Consider the following 9,159-nt stretch of genomic DNA (forward strand, 5'->3'; position numbering starts at 1 on the left):
CCCAGAATTTCCTCAGAAATTTCCTGTCAGTGAGAACAAGTAATCAGTGGAACCGCTTGCTTGCAGAATTGTGGGTGCTCCATCACTGGAGGTTTTCAAGAAGAGACTGGACAGCCATTTATCTGGAATCATATAGAATCTCCAGCCATGGTCAAGGGGTTGGCCTAGAAGACCACCAAGGTCTCTTCCAACCCTATTATTTCTATGCTCTAGGATTCTGAGAAGGAAGAAGGGAAGATAAAAACACTAGTAAGAAAATGTAAATGTCAACTTTGCAACGAACCTGGGTGAAGCCATCTTGCTCGTTTTCAGTTGCCACAAGATTGGGGGGAGGGATGGGGAGTTTTATGCTAGTCTAAACAATTCTCTGTCCTGTGGGAACCAAGGTCAATTCTATTCGTTGGACTGGGGGTTGAGCCTAATGTTAGAAAGCCCGCCAAACTATTCTGTTGGGAAACATAATTGATTGCATAGTTTCTGGGGTGGGAAGTTTACCTTTGTAATACTGTTACTTTTTGGAGGGAACTTTAGTCTTGGTTTCACTTTTGAACATACCGATACTTTGTAGCCAAGAAACATGTTCTTAGACTTAGAGGAAAACTCAAGCCCTGGAATTCTGCTTTAATTGGTCTCATCTATCGGAACAATGACAGTAAAGACTATGCAAACTAATGTCAGCAAGAACTGGATCCTTTCTGTATTAGAGAGAGAATAATGAAAATCTCTATAGAAGCACAATGATTGCTAGTAGTAGTAGCAGTGCTTTTTTTGTCCTAGAATGCACTGGAGTTCCGGCACCTTTTTTCATTGGACTTTTCCAAGTTTTAAAAGTAATTTTTGAAAATTTGATGTTTGGTGCACATGGACCTGAATCGCCCTGTCAAGTGTAGCAGGTTGGCAGCAAAATCATTAAATCGGTGCATGTGGGCTGCTTGTGTGTCAAGTCCGATGCATGTGTACTTCACACTATTTGTGATGGCGCTGCTCGGCTTGTGGCACTTCTTGGCTTGTGATTGGTTGTGTGGTCACACGCTGAGTGCTTACTGCGGGCAGTGACTGTTATGATTCGTTACACAACTGATGTGTGGGTGTGTGTACAGTGATTGAATACATGCAAAAGGTAAATAATTTCTTTATTTTAAAAAATTGTTGGTGAACTGAAAATCTTTTTAAAAATTTTTTAGTGTAAAAGTGTGACCCCAAATTTAAAAATAAAAAGAAAATTACTAATTACTTCTCAACCACCAGTCCTGCTAAGAATTGAATATATAATTTTTTAATAAAAGTTTAACAAGATGTGAGTTCTGGCACCATTTTTCTTACAAAAAAAGCACTGAGTAGTAGTATGAGTGTGCAGCATATATAGCGGTAGCTTCATAAGTATCTCACAAAGAAATAAGGACTGGGTTTGGAAAAAGAACAGATAACTGTTCTATTATAAATCTGCTTCCTTTGGTAAATTGGTTGGATATTTGGGGAATCACAGGTTCCTCCACCTCCCTTCCAAGCCAATTTTGCTATCTCCTTGTCCAAAAGGCATATAGCAGGGGTGTCAAACTGCCGGCCCACGAGCCAGAGCGTCATGGAGAAACTATGCCCATCCCATTTTCAGCAATGGGAAAAAGTTCCGATACATCGCGCGACGTCACGTGACGTTGCGAGTTTGACATGCCTGGCATATAGGCTTAATTAGTGGAATACCACTGATGGAAAGTAAATTCTTCTACTCTGCTATCTCAGCTGTTAGGCAGGTTGCATGCAGTGAGCTCATAGGGAGTATTGCAATGTGCTGAGTAGAAGAGAATGAAAATGCTTGCTTCCAGCTATGCTAAGTCACAACCTTTTTTTTTTTAAAGAGAAAGTTTTGAACATTCTTCTGGCTTGAAAGAGGTGAAGAATGCAGAACTGCCAATGTACATGATGTACTGAAGCAGTGGCCCTACAAGAGCAATTTCCTCTAGCAGAATGACTAAGAGCTACTGATAGAACAGAATTTGCATGTTTTCTGAATTCTTTCACAAGGGTTTGGATGCTGTGTTCTTCCACAGCACATACCAGGAAAATTTGACCATTTATTATATTGACAGTGTCCTTTAATAAAGCATGTACTTCTTGAGTTCAGAGTGGAAATGACATTTCTTTGGAAATATAGTCAAATGTGGCAGAAGCCTCTGGCTTCATCTTCATTCAGCCCCTGGCTTGATTTAGTGATGGCTTCAAAAATACATTTGATGTATATTGTTAAAAAAATCAAAACTGGAAGAAATGCTTTCATTTTGCTATGGAATTTAATTGTGACCCTGAGGTTAAGCATTTTATTTTAACCCCGATTTCCTGGAATATTGAATACGTAAACACTGCCTGGCTTCTAATGTCATTTGAGAAGCAATGCATATTATAAATAAACATATAGTATTTAAAAAAATGAATTGGACATAAAAGAACGGGCTAAATTTTTTATTTTGAACCCACAACTTTTCAAAAAAGTATTATCAAAAGGTGAAGTCAGCATTGTCATAACCGCTCACCAGCAAAACTTGTAATATTCTTAGCATCATATACCTTTGTTCCTATTAGTCTGGGATCCCTCTCTATGTTCAGATATCCTGAAGGCTATTAACCCCATTTGATACAGAAGCCAAGATTATCTCCATAATTTAAAATAACATAAGAAAAAACTATAATCTTGTATTTTACAGCTGGATCAGAGATCTTCACACAACACGTATCTTTTTTTCCTCTCTCTCTCTCTACCATGTCCCTTCCCTTCATATCCTTTTTCTTTCTCTGTCCTTCATTATATAATATTCTCTATATGTTTTGTCTTAGATAGCGAGCATGAACTAGATCTCAGTCATTATCACATGAACTGCATGTGATAGTAGGGAGTAGGGTAGAGAGAGGCCAAGATCTATTTTCATACAAACCTAGCTCTACAATCCCAAAATAGATGAGGGCAAATGTTCAGCATTAGACCCTGACAGGGTGCTGCACCTTGGCTAGTGTCCAGAGAGCAAATACTAGTGCTGTTTGAATAATTAACCTATAGTAGGTCTGTCATGATAATTTGTACAAATAATCTTTTTGGTTTACAGTTAGTCTTAGGGAAAACTGATATTATATAATGATGTATTGTTAACCTCTGCATCTCAAATGTGTAATGCATTTTGGACATTATTGTATAGATGGGATTAATGGAAGTTTATCTTATCCCTACAGGTATCAAGAAGGGAAATGTTATAGTTATATTCAAGATTTTGCTCAAGGTTCCTTATTTCATGCCTACTGCCAATATGCTTCAAGCTTTGTGGTATAAAATATGCAGGTAGATTTTTCTCAATTTCTGAAAGTAAGTGTAAAGTTTTCCATAAATATTAGACAAACCCCATTGACCTATATCCTTGGCATTATTCAAAGACAGTTTTTATCCTGAAGTCGAAGTATAAACTAGGAGGTTTCTGTCTTCCACTTCAAGTTTCCAGCTGTGAATTTGGACGTAAAAAACAGAGTCCTCAGTTGAGGGCTATCGAAAGAATCTGAATAGTACAAGACTCAACAAGAAAATATATTTCTTTGGAGTTAAATTTTTCTCTCCTTCAAAAATGGCTTTGCATATGGGTTGTGAGTGAAGTCATACCCAAATATGTGGCTTTGCACAGCCTTGGCTTACCTCATTTCCTTACTTCGTACCAGATATTAGAGCTGCCCTGTAGCTTTCCAGCTCATATATATTACACAGGCTGAAGCAGAGGACGGAAGGCTTGCCAGTTAGGGTGAAAATATAACAATCCAAATTTAACTTCATCCCTTCACCTGGAAGCTTTACAGCCTTCTGACCATTATATCCTTTGTAGCTTGCTATCAGAAACCCAGCTACTGGTAGTTCTAAATTGAGGCCCAAATTTCCACAAGGCAGTTGTTAAGTGAGTTTTGCCCCATCTTACAACCTTCTTTTACCACAGTTGTTAAGTGAATCACTGCAGTTTTAAGTTAAGTATACTGTAACTGACTTCCCCACTGACTTTGCTTGTCAGAAGGTGGCAAAAGGGGATCACATGACCCTGGGACACTGCAACTGTTATAAATACAAGCCAGTTGCCAAGCTTTAGAATTTTGATCATATGAACATGGAGATGTTGCAAAAATGGTCATGTCACTTTTTTCAGCGCCATGGCAACTTCAAATGGTCCCTAAAAATGGTTGTAAGTTGAGGACTACCTGTATAAGAAGGGTCAAGAGGTGGTTGAAGTAGCCGAAGGACCACTCGGGACGACAGGCTACTTAACTAAAGGTTTATTTAGAGCAAGACAAAACAGAGTAACTCGCCCGGCTTTTATAGCCGGCAGCTGTCAGTGAGGGCCAATCAGGAACGTTCATTTTGGCGCCGCGTCTATCCGGACCAATCCGCGTCGTCTGTTCTTGACAGTTCAGGCTTCCGCATGGCTCGGTGTTTTGACAGCCGTGAGCTGTCAGTGGTTGCGCCTGCGCCGTGCGGGGAACTTTGACAGCTGTCAAAGTTCCCGCGTGTTCTCCTGTCAGATTTGTTTTCCCTCATCGTATAACCGGTTAACTTGTTAACTTATATATATTAAAGCTGTTTACAGATATAATACACCCCTTACCCCTCCCCTGGAGCGTTTCCTCCCCCTTGGTCGTTGGAACCTGCCCACTGGTAGTCCTTTAGGTAGGCGGGGGCTCTTCGGTTCCTGTTGGAGCGACGTGGAAGTGGGGCGATGTCTGGTTCTGCCGGTAGTGCGTTTCTTTGCCCCTCTTCCTCTTGGTTTGGCAACGGTAGTATTTCTGGGGGGGGTTGCAGGTCGTGTTCCTCCGGTTGGGGTTCTGGGTTGTGTGGGGGTTGTCTGGGTCTGAGTTGGTCGATATGGCGGCGTAGATTGCCGTGAGTTTGTGTGGCTATTAGATAGGAAATGGGTCCTGTTTGTTTTAGCACTGTCCCTTGGACCCATTTGTTTTTATCCGTGTATGATCGTGCCCATATCATTTGCCCTGGTTTGAGTGTGCGGTTTGGGGGGGGTTGCTCGTTTTCTTCCGGGTATGTGTCAGGATGTAGTCTGTCGAGCCGCGTTATCAGCCTCCTCCCCCATCTTAGTTCTGCAGGGGATTTGCCCGTTGTTGTGCATGGAGTTGCGTGTTGTGACATTAGGAACTGGCTGAGTCGTCGCTGCCAGTTCCCCTTGACGAATTTTTTCAAAGCTTCTTTTGTGGAACGCACCATAATTTCAGCCATCCCGTTTGTCGATGGGTGGAAGGGTGCAGACGTGACCAGCCTAATACAATTCTTCATAGCGAACATCTGAAATTCACGAGAGGTGAATTGAGGTCCATTGTCTGAAACTATGGTGTCTGGGAGGCCGTGTGTGGCGAATATTTTCCTTAGGGCTTGTATAGTGGCTCCTGACGTTGTTTTTCTAAGGGGAGTGACTTCTAACCATTTAGAATAGCTGTCCACTACAATTAGGAAACTCTGTCCCTGGATAGGTCCTGCGAAATCTAAATGTATGCGTGACCATGGGTTTTTTGTAGTTTCCCATTTGTGAATTGGTGCTTGGGGTGGTTCGTTTCGTGTTGCTTGACAGGTGTAGCACCCTCCCACATATTTTTCTATCTCTTTATCTATGCCAGGCCACCAGACATAACTTCTGGCCATAGCTTTCATCTTGACAATGCCTGGGTGTCCTTCGTGTAAGATGTCTAACGTTTGATTTATGTTCTTATTTGGTATTATGACTCGATTTCCCCATAGCAGGCATCCCCTATGTGAAGATATTTCATTTTTCCTGTTAAAGTATGGCTGGAATTGGGAGTGTGGGTTTTGTGCTGGCCACCCTGTTGTGGCCCACCTGAGAATTCTGCTGAGTATTTTGTCCTTAGCTGAGTTGTTAGCTATAATCTTTGCAGAGAGGGGACAGTCTGGAAGTTGAGAGATTGCTAGAATCAGTCCAGCTGGGGCTGGGTCTGGGTCCTTGCTTTGAATTGGCAGTCTGCTGAGGCAGTCTGCGTGTCCTAATTCCTTCCCTGGTTTATGGATTAACTGATAAGAATAGGCAGATAAGAATGTGGACCACCGTAGTATTCTCGGTGAGAGAATCTGAGGTGTTGTTTTATTCCACGTGAATATCCCTAGTAGGGGTTTGTGATCTGTGAATATAGTAAAGGGTCTCCCATAGAGGTAGTCATGAAATTTTTTAACCCCTGCGACTATTGCTAGGGCTTCTCTGTCTATTTGTGCGTAATTCCTTTCTGCTTTTGACAGAGTGCGTGAATAAAAGGCTATGGGTCTTTGGGTGCCGTCCTTGTACAAATGACTTAACACTGCCCCAATCCCATAGGGAGATGCATCGCAAGCGATGCATATTGGTGTGTCTTCTCGGAAAAGGGTGATCGTTGAACTATTACAAATAATCTTTTTTAATGATTGGGAGCTATTTTCATGTATTTTGGTCCAGGACCAGGCAGTTCCCTTGTCCAGGAGCCTATGCAGAGGCTCTGCGATAGTGGCTTTGTGGGGAAGGAAGGCGTGATAAAAGTTTAATAATCCTAAAAAGGCTTGGAGTTCTTGTTTATTCCTTGGGCTTGGTGCTGTTTGAATAGCCCTTAGTTTTTCTGTGGTGGGGTGGATGCCTTAGCCGTCTATTTTGTACCCTAGGAATTCTGTGGATGTGACTCCAATGGAGCACTTTTCCCGTTTAAGTTTGAGACCGGCTTCTCTGAGCCGGCTCAGCACAGCTGACAGTCTGTCAGCTAAGTTTGCTTCATTTTCTCCGGCGATGAGAACATCGTCGAAATAGGGGCAGACCCCGGGTATTCCCTTCAGGGTTTTCTCCATGATACCCTGGAAGATACCCGGGGCTGCCGATATGCCGAATTGGAGCCTTTTTACTTTAAAGGCACCGCGGTGGGTGACAATTGTCTGGGCTTCCGCGGTGTCATTTGTGACAGGCAGTTGCAAATATGCCTGCGTAAGATCAAGTTTAGCAAAAATGGCGCCGGAGCGGATGGAAGCAAATACATCCCTTACCGCTGGCACCGGGTAAGCATGGGGGCTGAGAGCTAGGTTGAGGGTCGCCTTATAGTCCGCACATAATCTTATTTCCCCGTTAGGTTTAACAGGGGTGACTATTGGGGTCTCCCAGCTTCCCCCCTCCGTAGGTTCGAGCACCCCGAGACCTACGAGGCGTTCTAGTTCATTTTCTATTTTTTCTTTAAGGGCAAAGGGTACTCTCCTAGCTCTTATCTTTATGGGTTGGATTGCTGGGTTTAATTGTAAAGAGATGGGGGGACCGGTGTATTTCCCTAGCGTGCCATCGAAGACGTCTGCATACTTGTTGCAAACGGCTTCGAGACTGGGTGATTGGACTGTATTTACCCCCGTTATGGCGATCCCTAGAGGGCCGAACCAGTTCAGCCCTATCAGGTTGGTGCGGTTCCCTGGCGTCACTAGAACTTCTAAGGGACCCTTGAATTTTTTGTACTCCACTGCAACCTTAGCCCTCCCTTCCAGAGGAATAGGGTTTTTTTGGAAGTCTGCTAGGTGGACCTGGGTTTGCCTCAGAGGAATTTTTCCCTTGCTTTGTTGGCAGATCTCCTGATACGTTTCAAATGAAATTAAGGAGACTGCTGACCCGGAATCCACCTCCATGAGGCAGGGCACTCCCTGAATTTTTACCCTGATCCTCACCTTTGAGCTTAGGCTGTTTACCCTATCAATTGTTTCTACAAGGGCCCCTGGCGTTTTTTCTCTGTTGGCCCGGGTAGCTGGCCTACCTGGGGAATTGGCCTCCAAATCATTGACGTTGTCGCGGCCCCGGCTGCGGCACACCGGTTTGATGTGGCCAGTCTTCCCGCAATTGTGGCACTTAGCGTTTCTGAACCGGCAGCTTCCTCGGGCATGATTGCCCCCGCAGCTGGCGCAGGCGGCCCGTTGCTCATAACGCGGCGGTGGCGGAGGGGGGTTCCTGTTTCTTCGGCGATCCGATGTGTCGCTTCTTCTCTGTTGTCTGCATTCCATTCTGCGCTGAAGGGCTTCCCCGTCAGTGAAGTCCACCGACTCGGCGCTGTCGCTGAGCGTTGCGCTCTCTTGGTATACGGTCGCTGGGCTCTCTGGGGTAGTGGTAGTCGATTTCTTCTTGTGGTTATACTCGTAGGCCATGATTTCTCTGGTCAATTCTGCCAGGCTCATGTCGGTTTTGGATGTCAGCTTCTTCTGTAGACGTTCGTCCCTCAACCCGATCACCACCTGGTCTCTGATGCGGTCTTCTAGGTCGGGGAAGCGGCAGTTCCGCGCGGCGTGTCTGACCCCAGCGATGAAATCGTTTGCGGGTTCGTCTGGTCGTTGTTTCTTCTGGGCGAATTGTACCCACCAGTACAGTTCTGAGCGGGCCGGCATATAATGTTTAGTAAGCTGGTCTACCAGGTCCGCGTAGGAGACCTCGGTGATGGGTACCGGGCTAAACAGCCCGACGGCAGCGTCGTATACTGGGGGTCCGCTGATGTATAGAAGCGCGGCGGCCTTTGCTCTGTCGTCGGTGATTTTGCTGACGAGGAGAAATCCCTCGACTTGCCCCAGGTGTGATTGCCATCTCTCGGGATGGCGGGTATCGAATTCCCTCACACGCCCGAAGTTTGCCATGTCGTCCGGTCCTAGGTCTCGCTCCGTTGGAAGTTAAAACTTCCAGTGACAGCTCTGGCCGGGAACTCTCTTCCACGGCCGTGACTTCAGCTCAGGAGCGATCCCACCCTCGTCGCCAGTGAAGTAGCCGAAGGACCACTCAGGACGACAGGCTACTTAACTAAAGGTTTATTTAGAGCAAGACAAAACAGAATAACTCGCCCGGCTTTTATAGCCGGCAGCTGTCAGTGAGGGCCAATCAGGAACGTTCATTTTGGCGCCGCGTCTATCCGGACCAATCCACATCGTCTGTTCTTGACAGTTCAGGCTTCCGCATGGCTCGGTGTTTTGACAGCCGCGAGCTGTCAGTGGTTGCGCCTGCGCCGTGCGGAGAACTTTGACAGCTGTCAAAGTTCCCGCGTGTTCTCCTGTCAGATTTGTTTTCCCTCATCGTATAACCGGTTAACTTGTTAACTTATATATATTAAAGCTGTTTACAGATATAATACAGTGGTTATGATAAATCCAACTAA

The sequence above is a fragment of the Vipera ursinii genome (genome assembly GCF_947247035.1).
Source record: "Vipera ursinii genome assembly, chromosome: 2".
Lineage (NCBI taxonomy): Eukaryota > Metazoa > Chordata > Lepidosauria > Squamata > Viperidae > Vipera > Vipera ursinii.